This window comes from Arachis hypogaea, chromosome 12, assembly GCF_003086295.3.
Source record: "Arachis hypogaea cultivar Tifrunner chromosome 12, arahy.Tifrunner.gnm2.J5K5, whole genome shotgun sequence".
NCBI lineage: Eukaryota > Viridiplantae > Streptophyta > Magnoliopsida > Fabales > Fabaceae > Arachis > Arachis hypogaea.
The window spans coordinates 103,147,726-103,161,372 of NC_092047.1; positions in this window are offsets into that span (position 1 = coordinate 103,147,726).

Sequence of the window (13,647 nt, forward strand, 5' to 3'; positions counted from 1 at the left end):
ATCATCAATAAAATTATTTTAGAATCATTAAAATCAACTATCAACAGTTATTCCAATTTCATAAAAATTATAGAAACAAAAAACTTAACAATAGAAACTGCAACAACGTTATTCTGTCCGAGTTCAGATTTAAAAAAAAATTAGCACCATAGCACCATCAATAACTCAGAAAGGATAGTGACCTTAACAAGCCCATCAAGAAATAAAAAATTATATACTTAGCGAATTAAAAAGCTTTTTTGGTCTATGACATCCAAAAATTAACAACAAAATCAATTTTATTTGCATTGAATAGCTTCAGCCAAAACAGAATTAATATTTTTCTATTTGAATCAATGACCATAAAACAAAGCAGTAATCAAAACAGAAAATGAATTTCCAGCAGGAGAATCGGTGGCCGAAATAGAAAATGTACTTCTAGCCAGAGAACCAGAGACCAAAATAGGCAGTATTATACCAAATCAATATTCAAATCAAAACAGAAACCAAATCAATTAGGTCCACATGGTCTCTTTGAAGTTAACCACTTATATGCGGTATTTAGCTGTCACAAGAAAGACAACACATTCTTTTCTTGATAATTAAGACTTCTTAAGAACCTGTGAACTAATCTGTCATACAGATTAAAAATACTATTTTTTCATAACATGAGCTAAACCTCATATCTAAGAAGAAAATTAGTACAACCATAACATTACACTTAAAAATATCAAATTTGATAATCATTTCTTGAATCAAAGATAGGTAAAAGTTTAGAACTCACATTCATGTTATAGAACCAGAACAAATAAGCTATTGCCACCCCTGGTGCTCTCCCAAATCTAGCAGTACAATACACATAAACTCTTCCTTTTTCCTTTGAGATTGCCCATTCCAATGATGAGACTGCTTTAGCTAGAACATTTCGCAAGAAGTTTCGATCAAATTCTATTGCCTAATAAAATAGATTTATAAAATATATCAAGCTGAGAATTATAATCCAGTCTCAGAAAAGCAAGCAAAGCATTTAACAAACTCACAACTTATTTATCAAATATATTAAAGCATTTCAATTGCACCAAAAGTGTATGGATCCTTGAGTTAGCCATACATTATATTAACCATATAGGAAAAATTAAAATCTCTATCTCATGACAATGCCATTAAGCAAGATAAAGTTTTTCTATTTTGAATCAATGACCAAAACAGAGCAGTAATCAAAACAGAAAATGAATTTTCAGCCAGAGAACCTAGTGACCAAAATAGAAAATGCACTTCCAGTCAGAGAACCAAAGACCAAAATAGGTAGCATTATACCAAATCAATATTCAAATCAAAATAGAAACTAAATCAATTAAAATCACATAACAAGAGACACTTGAGTTACCTAATTAGAGGTTGGGCCACAACGAGGAGGCAGAGAACCAGTGACAGGGTGCAATTCAAAAGTAGTGACGTCCAGAGGGGCAGACGATGGCGTGACAGCAGCTCCAATGGTGATGACGAGGAGAAGCATCAATGGTGACGACGGCGACAACGGCTTCGCATAGCTCCAATGGTGAGGACGGAGCTGGCAGTGACGAAGGTTGGAAGGCTCCCCTCCAGTGGCGGCAACGCTACTCTCTCTCTCTCTCTCTCTCTCTCTCTCTCTCTCTCTCTCTCTCTCTCTCTCTCTCTCTCTCTCCTCGCATTATGACTCTCCCAACGACGATATGACAGCGGCGACGGTGGCAGTGACACCCACCGACACCGTCTTCCCTTTTCCCCCTTTCCTTCCTTCTCCTTCTTCCCCCTTCGAGCTCCACCCTCGAGCTTTTCTTTCCTTTTCTTTTCATGTATGTGTGTGTATATGGTAAGGGGCTGTGTGTGTAAATTAGGAGAAAAAGGTGAGGGTTAGAATTAGGTTTTGGAGGGTGGGTGTAAATTAGATTTTTATTTGGAAATTTTAATAAAATTAGGGTATAGAGTAGGTATTTTTAATAAAATTAGAAATAATCAAATTATTAAAGTTTTAGATTTTAAATAAAAAAATATCCAAATATTTAGGAAAATTATATGAGTTCTAATTAATTTTCAATTTAAAATCTCATAATTTTGATTAATTATTTTTTGATAAATAATTTTTTGAAAATAAAACTATGAAAAGCTATAACAAATCACAAATAATTTATTATTTATTTTCTAACAATCGAGGATCTTACAGGCTTAATGATGAGTATTGGGTTTTGGTGGGTTCTGCTTTCTATGATGAGAAGGTGGAGCTGTGGAGGCAGTGAGAGTGGACGAAGGCGGCGAATAGCAGGATAAAGAGTGAAAATGATGGTTAGAATTAGGGTTTTTACTTTTTATATTTGTTTTTATTTTTAAATTTTAACTATTTTTATTTATGTTTAATAATTAATTTTTTTAATTTAAAAATTAATTTTTAGTCAACATTTAAGATTTGATTATTAATAAAAATTATATATTAATTTTATAAAATAATATATACTATTTTTAAAAATTAATCATTTAATCTTTAATTTTTTATAACAAATAATTAATTAATACAAATAATATTTTAAAAAATTAAATTTTTGAAACAAAATAAAATTATCTTAAAGATTTTAATATTTTAAAATAATTTTTTAAGTTACAAAAATTCTTGTATTTTGCAAATAACTTATATAAACAATATTGAATTTCGTGACAAATTAATTTTTTGTTACAAAATAATTAGAATTTTTTAAATAAATGGATATTTTGTTACAAAGTATTTTAAATTTTTGCAACAAAACACCGGTTCGTTACAAAAAGCAACATAATTTATAACAAAAAAATCAAGTTGTTACAAAATATTAAAACGTTATGTGACAAAATTGTATTGTTGTTACAAAATATTATTATTATGTAACAATCACTAATTTTTGTTACAAAAAAATAATTTTTTGTTATAATTTTAAATTTGTTACAAATATTTAATTTTCTTGTAGTATAAATACAAAAAGATTCTTGGCTATTAAGATAAAATCATTAACTGATAATTTAATATATTTTTTTATATAAAAGTCAGTTCTATTTTAAATCATCATTAAATTATATAGTAATATTGCATCTTTTTTATAACTCGTGGATAAAATCAAATATCCGCAGATTAAGAACGAATAAAGTTAAAGTTAAAATATTCTCAACTGACGAATAGAATTAGGATTAAGTTCAAATCTTATCATATTCTATCTATTGTCACTCTTAGAGAATACCATATTTTAATTTCATGTCCTGCTATCACTTCGTCGTCGCGTATATATGTCCCACTCCTAGTTAATGGGACAAATCGTTAAGGAATATTATTGAGTGTGTTTGGGAGACACTAAATTATTAAAAAATATTTATTTTTTATTTGTTAGAATATTTGAAAAAATTTTAAAAGTTAAAAATAAAAATAAAAATATTTTTTTAAAAAATTATAATTTATATTATTTTTTAAAAGAAATTTTTATTTAAAATATATTTTAACATAATAAATAAATAAATATTTTTATATTATTATATTTAAACATAATTAATGAATAAAAAGATATTTTTACATAAAATATCTAAACATCAAAATACTTTATAATATCAATAAAATAAGTAAAAAATTTTTAATTGACCAAATCTTGTTTGCAAATGAGATATCAAAAATTTACGAGAAAAAAAATATTTTTTATAATGTAAATGAGATATGTGTATATATCACTATAAAAAATTACTGGAATAGTGACCGACTCTGATGGTTGCTAAAACCTTGGTCGTCAATTAGAAAATAGCGACCGATTTTCAACTAATAGTACCAAACTAGTACCAAATGATATTGGTCGCTAATGAAATCGGTCGTTAAATAGCAACCAACTTTTCGGTCGCTTATGAAATCGAACGCTAAATCGATCGCTGATATCTGATCTGAAAATCTAAAATCGGTAGTTAAATCAGTTGCTGTTACTTATTTCCTAATTATAGATTTTTACTAATTTCACGTCGTATACCACTATTAAAACTTGATTTTCACAAATAATTATATTTTAACAAAATATAAAAAAAATTAAACATAAATCAATTTTTTAAATAAATACTAAAAATATTTTCAATATCTATATAAAAATATAAAAATTAAAAGAAAAAATTTATAAATACATTAAATTTATGATCCACAATTCAAATGTACATTGACAATTTTATAGCCAATGCTCCGAATATATGTAAAAAGTAAGGAAAAAAATATTTATATGGAGACAAAAAAACCTAAGGATCTTAAGAATTTAAAGACAAAAATATATAACAAAAACAAGGACTTATAATATCGCTGAGACTACAAATACTATAACAAAAAAAGTCAATGTATTCTACTTTTCATTTTAATTCTTCCAAAACCCACACAAATTCAATTTAACCGAGGACGTTCATGATCACCAGATTATATGATCATCAGATTATATTGTGTCTACAGTAACAATGTATGTAGCCACCATCGGCTGCAGCCTTCCCTACATGTTTATGAAAAGAAAGCTTGGATATCAAATTTATTTATCAAATAAAAAGAAAAGAAAGGATGCTCATGGCCTGTAATCCCCGATGATATTTTTTCTTTTCTAAAATTAATATAAAATGAACAGATTGACTTTTAGTTTAGAGTTTCAGTCTAGACAAAATAAAAGTCCCTACTCAATACCAAAATACTGATTCTGTTAGGGCAGAAGATAGAAGCAGGTATTTGTGTGCGGGTTTGAGTTTAAAGTTTAAACTGAACTAACTCCTACTCTTTTCAACTGAGCCATAGCATCTTGTGGCAGCAATCACAATAATCACACTAAGTGATAGATGTTGAAATTTTCACATAGAATTACTTAACCCAAAGATTATCCATGTTAAATCATTAAGAAAGAAAATACTTAAATAGCAACTTGTGATTCTTTCGATCTTCCTCAACTAAAACCTTCTGTGTTCCTAGGTGGCTGAATAGCAACTTCTCTGATGGGAAAAAAGTTGCTGAGGCGGCTTAGGTATATTGGGGACCGAAACCATGAAGGCACTATTTATATTTGAACATGGCACCCATTAAACCCTAAAGCCCAAATAAAAATAGTATCTAAAGTCCAAAAAATAATATATCTAAAATCCAAAAAATAATTATCTAAAGTCCAACAGATAATATCTGGCTTTATTCTCATTTAATTCCAAATCAAAAGTAATTATGACTTATTCAATTTAACATTTATAACAATAAATGTGATTACCACTATATAAGTCATTTAATTTGAAATAGCGTAATTTGTGATTATAATTAATATATGTAGCCCACAAACAAATTAGAAAATTAAACAATTTTCTAACAATCTCCCACTTGAGTTATACATATATTCTTTCTTGACATAATCACATCTTAGAAACTTTATGCGCGCATCTGAATGCTATTTCCCTTATTACTTTAACAATTTGGTCCGTCTCATACATTAGATATGGAACTACCGCAGCTTTTATCATATTAATATCGTGATTAAACCACGACAATCATCATCCTAACATACTTAACGACATAGGTCAAATTTGGATGAGTAATATGGAAATTACATGCCAAGTGATCTCATGCATGTCTATTTTCAATTGGTCCAACTTTAAAACTTTATTGAGATCAAACACAAAACAAATATTACAAAATGAACATTTCACATAACATGAAATAAACCATCAACTTAATTCTATAGAAAAAATAATTCAATATATGTCATAGGACATATAGCATAAAATAAACTCCCACTAAATCAAGGCATCACAAATATTGACACCCATCCGAGCAGTGTGCTCATAAAAGACTTTAGGGATCAATCCTTGGTTAGTGAGTCTACTAGCTAGCATATACTTTGTTCCTATATGTTCTATGAAAATCTGTCTTTCTTAATCTTTCTCCTTGACAACTAAGAGCTTGATGTCTATATGCTTCGATTTTGTCAAACTCTTATTGTTATTGGAGTATAGTACTGCTAACTTATTATCACAAAATATCTTTAATGGCCTTTCAATGTCATCTACTATATGAAGCTTAGTGACAAAGTTTCGCAACCATATGCCATGAAATCAGAAACAGAGTACCTAATGATCTCCAAATTTTTTGATCTCCGATAAATAAACATGTAATCCTTTGTTCTCTTTAAATAACGCATTACACGTGTAATAGCTATCCAATGATCCATGCCCGAATTGCTCAAGTATCTACCCAACACTCACACTATAAATGATAATCGGGACGTGTGCATACTTGAGCATACATTAAGCTCCCTAGTGCTGATGCATAAGGTTTATCATGTATTGCTGTCCTCTCAAGTTCATTTTTAGGGCATTACTTGAGACCGAACTTGTCTCCTTTAGTTATGGGTGTGTCCATTGGTCTACATCTTTCCATATGCCATATCTACTTAAAATCTTTTCGATATAATTCTTTTGTGATAATCCAAGAATACCTTGAGAGGCGATCTCTTAGTATCTCAATTCCTAATACAAAAGAGGCATTACCAAGATCTTTCATTTCGAATTTGTTCGATAGAAATTTCTTAGTTTCATGCAACAAGCCTATATCGTTACTGGCAAGTAAAACATCATCAACATATAAGACCAAAAAAGTATTTACTCCACTGAACTTGCGGTATACACATTCATCTATAATATTTATCTCAAAACTATATGAAGTAATGACTTGATTAAACTTGTGAAACGTACCATTGACGGAAAGTTTGTTTGAGATTATATATGAATTTTCTCTTTTTTTTGTTGGATCTCCTTAATGACACTTTTTAAGGTTGTTGAGCTTGTTGTATGGGTTGAGATTGAGGAAGATTCTCATTATTTTCCTGTACTGTAACAGTATCTTGAGCAACAACAATATTCTCATTGTTCTTTTATACCATAACTAGATCTACAGTAGAATTCTCATTGTCAGGGACGAATCTAAGAGAGGGCAAGTATAGGCCTTGGCCTCCTCCAACTTTTTTAAACAAAGTTAATAATTATAAAGATATAAAGTTATTATATATTATATAATTTTATTTGAAAAACAGAATAAGTAATTATCTTAAATAAATAATTAAATTATTAAATTCAAAAAAAAGTAACAATTCTTAAATTAAAAAAAATATTATTGCCAATTACCTTTTGATTAAATAAATTTTTAAATTTTTAAATCTTTAAATATTTAAATTTTTTTTTTTTAAATATTTTTTCTCTTAATTTTCCACCTATTATCATATAAAATTACTTTAATATTTATAATAACTAAAAAAATCTTTATATATTATAGTACAAAATAAAAGTAAATTATTTTAAAATTTATTTATTTTTCTCATGATATTATATTAATAACATACCTATCAAGAAAATTCATTAAAACAATTATATTTTATATATTTTATTCATGAATATATTTTAAATGTATATAACAAAGTTATTAGAACAACTTATTTATATTATTTTATAGTATATTTTTTATGATATGAAGCATAAAAATATAATTTACTAGAACAACTTATTTATATTATTTTATAATATATTTTTTATAATATGAAGCATAAAAATATAATTTACTGTCTCAACAATACTCAACAAAGTATGGTAATAAAAAATAGATAATTTTAATGTTTTATCGAATCTAAAATAAAAAAAATATAAGAACTAAGATAATTTTTTTTTATATAACAAGCACTTACTAGTATTTTTTAATCAAAAAATATTAATAAATATATAATATTATATTTAATTATATAATTTTTTAATTTTCGATCCCTGCTCTACCAAATTTTTGGATCCATCCCTACTCATTGTGCTCTTGTACTATAATTGTATCTTGAATAATAATAGGCACAAAGACCTAATCATTGTTAGTTACAGAATTCTCATCAAAAGCAACATTCCTAATATTTTCTTCCCCCCAAACTCAACATCCTCAAGAAATCTCTTCAAAAATAGACCTTGGTGCAGGATTGTAAAACTTGTACCCCCGTGAACGCTCAACGTAACCAACAAGGTAGAAACTAATTGTTCTTGAGTCCAATTTTCTTTCATACGGCCTATAAAGTCGCGCCTCAGCTAGACATCCCCGAATATGCAAATACTTTATACTGGGCCTTTTCCCAGTCCAAATTTCATAAGGAGTTTTGTTAACTGCTTTGCTTGACACCTTATTAAGGATGTACACGGTGGACTTTAAGGCTTCTTCCCAGAGTGATTCAGGTAAAGAAAAATGACTAATCATACTTCTCACCATATCCTTAAGAGTTCGGTTCCTTCGCTCTACAACACCATTCATGCTAGGTTTGCTTGGCATGGTGTATTGCGGAACAATACCACACCTCTCTAGGAAAAGAGAAAAAGGCCCTGGACGTTGCTCACCTGAACCATTATATCTTTCGTAGTATTCACCACCACTATCAGATTTGACAGCTTTAATTTTCTTCCCAAGTTGAAGTTCAACTTCAGTTTTGAAAGACTTGAAAACATTCAAGGCTTGGGACTTTTCATGAATTCAATATAGATACCCATAACGAGAGTAATCATCTATGAACGTAATAAAATATCGTTATCCATTCCATGAGACAGTAGGGAATGGACCACATATATCGGTATGTATCAGTTCTAAGACATCTTTAACTTTCTCGGCACCCAATTTTCTTTCGTTTGTCCTTTTTTCCTTTATGCACTCAATGCAGACTTCAAAGTCCGCCAAATTTAGGGGTCCAAGAATTCCATCCGACACAAGCCTCTGAATTCTCCGTTTAGAGATGTGACCTAGGCATTTGTACCATAATGATGCCAAATTCTCATTTAGTTTTTATTTTGTACCTGTTTACAGTATTTCATTATTATAGGAATTCAAATCAAACTTATATAAATTATCCACCAAACAACCAGAGTAAATATTATTCGAATTATAAAAGAGACTGACTTTATTGTTTCTGAATGAACAAGAATAACCTGATTTGTCCAAACGAGAAATAGAAACCAAATTCCATCTAAATGACAGTACATAAAATATCTCTAATAAATCCAAGTAAAATTCACTCGTAGAACATAATCTAAAGGTTCCTATAGCTTCGACTGCAACTATATTGCCGTCTGCCACATAGATGTATCTTTCAGCATCACTAGACGGTCGGTTTCACAGGCAACCCTGCATATTAACACTTACATGAGTTGTAGCAGCAGAATCTACCCACCAAGTATCAACAAGTGCATAACTTAAACCAGCCTCAGAACAAACAAAAGTAAGAATGATACCCTTCTTTACACGTCAAGGGGCATATTTAGTACAATCCTTCTTCATGTGTCCCACCTTCTTACAGAAGAAACAGGTTGAAACTTGATCCTGTTTCTTAGCCTTTTTCTGCTCAGAAAGTACATCCGTAGTACTATCACGCTTTCTTTTATACTGAGAAGATGAAGCCATGTGAGCACTTTCAGTTTTATCTTGCTGTAGCCTCTCTTCTTCTTGCACACAGTGAGATATAAGCTCATTTAAGGACCAAGTGTCATTCAGAGTGTTATAACTCACTTTGAATTGCCCAAAGTGTGCAGGAAGGGAAACCAAAATGAAATGCACGAGTAAGTCTTCAGACAACTCTAACTTTAGTGCTTTCAATTTTGAAGCAAGATGAGACATTTTCATAATGTACTCCCTTATGTTCCCTTTATACCTCATGGAGACAAGTTTGCTCAAAAGGCTACTTGCCTCCACCTTTTTATTCTTAGCAAAGAATTTTTTAATATCTTTCAAGAGCTGTTTGGCATCTTTATCCTCAGTAATTGGGTCTCGAAACGCCTCAAAAATTGAGCGTTTTATGATCATAATGCTCATTCGATTGGATCTCTCTCACTTCTCTATTTTCACCTCATTGAGATTTTCTGGAATGGAAGTGGGTTTCTCCTCTCGAAAAACTATATCCAGATCCATACAACCGAGGACAATTTCCACGGTATCCTTCCAAACCTTAAAGTTTGAACCATTCAGCATAGGAATACTGCTAATTTGTGCAGAAACATTGGTAGCTGAGGCCATAGTTTTTTTATTAGAACAAAAAACATGCAGTAAACATTAGTTAAATAATGGAAAAAAATTTATATTGAGATATCTAGAACAACATTAATTTTTAATCTTTGGATAGAAAAATTAACTGTAAGTGATACTCTCATTGCAGTAATCAAATATTATCAAAATTCCTGTCACTCATTAAGCCTTTCTTTGTACCGACTGAATGCGCACATGGAAACTTGAACTTCGCAACCTATTTATTACCGCATATATTTTCTATTAATTGGCCAAATAATAACCATCCTTTGAGCCGATTATTAATCGCATAATTAATAGAAAATAAACAAAAGTGTGCAATGCTTATTATTTAAACTTGGTCGATTATTGTTTGCATAAATAATAAGCATTACTTTATTCTTAATTAGCTATCCAAACATGTATTTAGCATCAATATGTGTATGTAATTCGGCCAAATATAGACCTTCCTTTAGGCTGACCAATATTCGCATGAATTATATATCAACATATTCCTAAAGCTTTAAATAAATCAATTTTCACAAAAGAGGTTACTTTGGCAGCATAATGTTCAATCAATTTATTTCAAAATAATATCTTTATAAAATAGGTGGGTATAATAATCCAAATTGTTACTAGTTTTCTTATGTAACAATTAAATAAATATTTAAATCACAAGAAGAATTAAATCTTATTGGCGTCTTTTTCGAACCTTAAAAAAACGTGATTATAACTGTGCAACAAATTCATGTGCCAAAAAATTTTTGATCCATTAAGATTAGAATCAATCATTATAATTTCTTAATGATTTAATCATAGATGGCTCTAATACCATTTGTTGGAATTTTCACAGAATTTCTTAACCCAAAGATTATCCATGTTAAATCATTAAGAAAGAAAATACTTGAATGCGGAAGCGTACCTGAATTCATAAACATGAATCATGATTGGAAGAGTTTGGATCTTGTGGTTCTTTCGATCTTTCTCAACCAAAACCTTCTGTATTTATAGGCGGATGAATTGCAACTTCTCTAATGGGAAAAGAGTTGCTGGGGCGGGTTTGGTATATTAGGGACCGAAACCTTGAAGGCACTATTTATATTTGAGCATGACACTCATTAAACCCTAAAATTTAAATAAAAATAGTATCTAAAATTCAAAAGATAATATATCTAAAATCCAAAAGATAATATCTGATTTTATTCTCATTTAATTTCAAATCAAAAGTAATTATGACTTATTCAATTTAGCATTTATAACAATAAATGAGATTACCACTGTATAAATTATTTAATTTAAAATAGTGTAATTTGTAATTATAATTAATATATGTACGTATTACCTACAAATAAATTAAAAAATTAAATAATTTTCTACCAATAACACAACAAATTCATATACTTTATCAATTTTCATTAATAGCATGTTATAACAGGCATATCACAGATTTATAGTAGCCATTCTCATGCAAAGGCAAAACAATGATACTAGTTAAATAATACTCTTGTTTTCTTTCTAATGATACGGGGCACAAATATACAGTGTCAAGTAGCGACTAGGGGTGCACATAGACCGGATGAAACCGGGTTTGATGTGATTCAGATTCGGTCTGAAATATACATCGAGTCTATTTATTAGACTCGAATTCGACCCTAGACCCAATGAAACCAATACACTTTCGGGCCACAATTATACTGGGTGAAAACCAGGTAAAAACCGGGCCGTTAACATTAGATTACGTTGATACCTTCTTGTAAGCTAGCATATAAAAATATCCAAATTTTCAAGACTCCAACCATTATTTAACATGGTAAAATTCACTTAGAAAAATATAACAAGAACCAACCCTTCTTCAAAATTAAAGCATAACCACAATCAATACTAAAGCAAAACCACAATCAATACTAATATTGTCTAATAATACCAAATATTTAAATCAATAGAAATAACACAATATTATGCATTAGTCTAAAGTCTTATGCATTCTAAATATAAAACATTAACTTATAGTCTTATAATGACTAATAACACAAAATATTAAGGTTTACAATACTTAAATTCCACATAAGAATAGTCATGATCCATTACTAATAACACAAAATATTAATTGTGTATGATGACCGGACCACCAGGCCGACTTCGGGTGACCAGAGTTATGGCCCAGACCCGACCCGAAATAATGACCGAGTCTATTTTTGAGACCCTTACCCAATCCTAAACCCGATGAAATCACACAAAATTAGCCCCTAAAGTATTCGGGACCGGGCCAGACCTTCAGACCTTCAGACCGGGCCGGATCATATGCACCCCTAGTAGCGACTAACTTCTTTTTGGTTCTAGAAAGAGCCGACTGGTCGTAAAATCCGTCAGCAATTGATTTTATTGGTCACAAAAACTGTTCGCTATTTAAAATTTTTTTTGTAGTGCCTTAACCCTTTAAATTTAAACCAAAAACTAATAATAATAATAATAATAATAATAATAATAATAATAATAATAATAATTTCTTTTTTGTTTAGAAATGAAAATCTTCATTAATTAGTTTTATAGTTATCTAAATTTTTTCAAATAGAGCATTATCTTAATCCTGTTCATTTTAATTTTATTCTTTTTAAACTCATCTAAAATAAGACCCTGATAACACTCGTGATAACACTCGAGCCACACATGCTCATCATCTTCGTAATTTTGCAAACCAAAATAAGAAACAGGTCTATATACACACAAAAAAAGTCCAATACTAAAATAATAGTAATTATATTCATATTAATCCCACTAAATCAATCCATTTTGAGAAAGTATAGGGAACCAATGAAATATTTGTACAATGTGTACAATAGAGGTTTATCTTTTCCTATCAGTTGAAACTTTTAGGATGAGTGGTATCATAATATGGTATCAGTGCTCTAGATTCAAAAGGTTAAGAGTTTGATCCTTGGTGAACACCACTAGCAGGACTCATCCACTTTTTATTGATAAATTTTGCTTCTACTGCATTCTAGTATCAGTCAACGTACAATGGTTCTAGCCCTGTAGCATCCGCCAATGACTCAAAAGAATAATGTTTTTTTTTTAGTCCTGCTAGGGAGCCAATGGCTTATTTGTACAATGTGTATAATGGACTATACGAGTTACAAAATGAACATCACCCATAATATTGAGAATAATCATTCGGGTACTAAGGATAATACATCTCATATCATAAACCACTCATCCCAAAAAAGTTAAGCTGATTTTGGAGTTCACCAAGGATCAAACTCTTGACCTTTAGGATTTAGAGCTCTAATACTATGTCATGATATCACTCATCCCAGAAGCTTACGCTGATGGAAAAAGGTAACTCTAATACTCCCTAAACCTCCATTGTGCGCATTATACAAATATTTCATTCGCTCTCCATATTTTTCCTTTTTTTTTTTGGTAAAAAAAGAATAATGTTTTAACTTTGAAGTGCTGTGAGCATTTCCCGTGGCCACTTTCGTGTTTGGGCATTATTGCACATTTGCACTTATAGAGTAGGTCCAATTAAAAAAAAAAAATTCCAGTTCAAATATTGGATTGAAGATGTATTTTTATGACAAAAAAAAGTATTTTATTTTATTTTTTTCATTTTTATTTTCCAA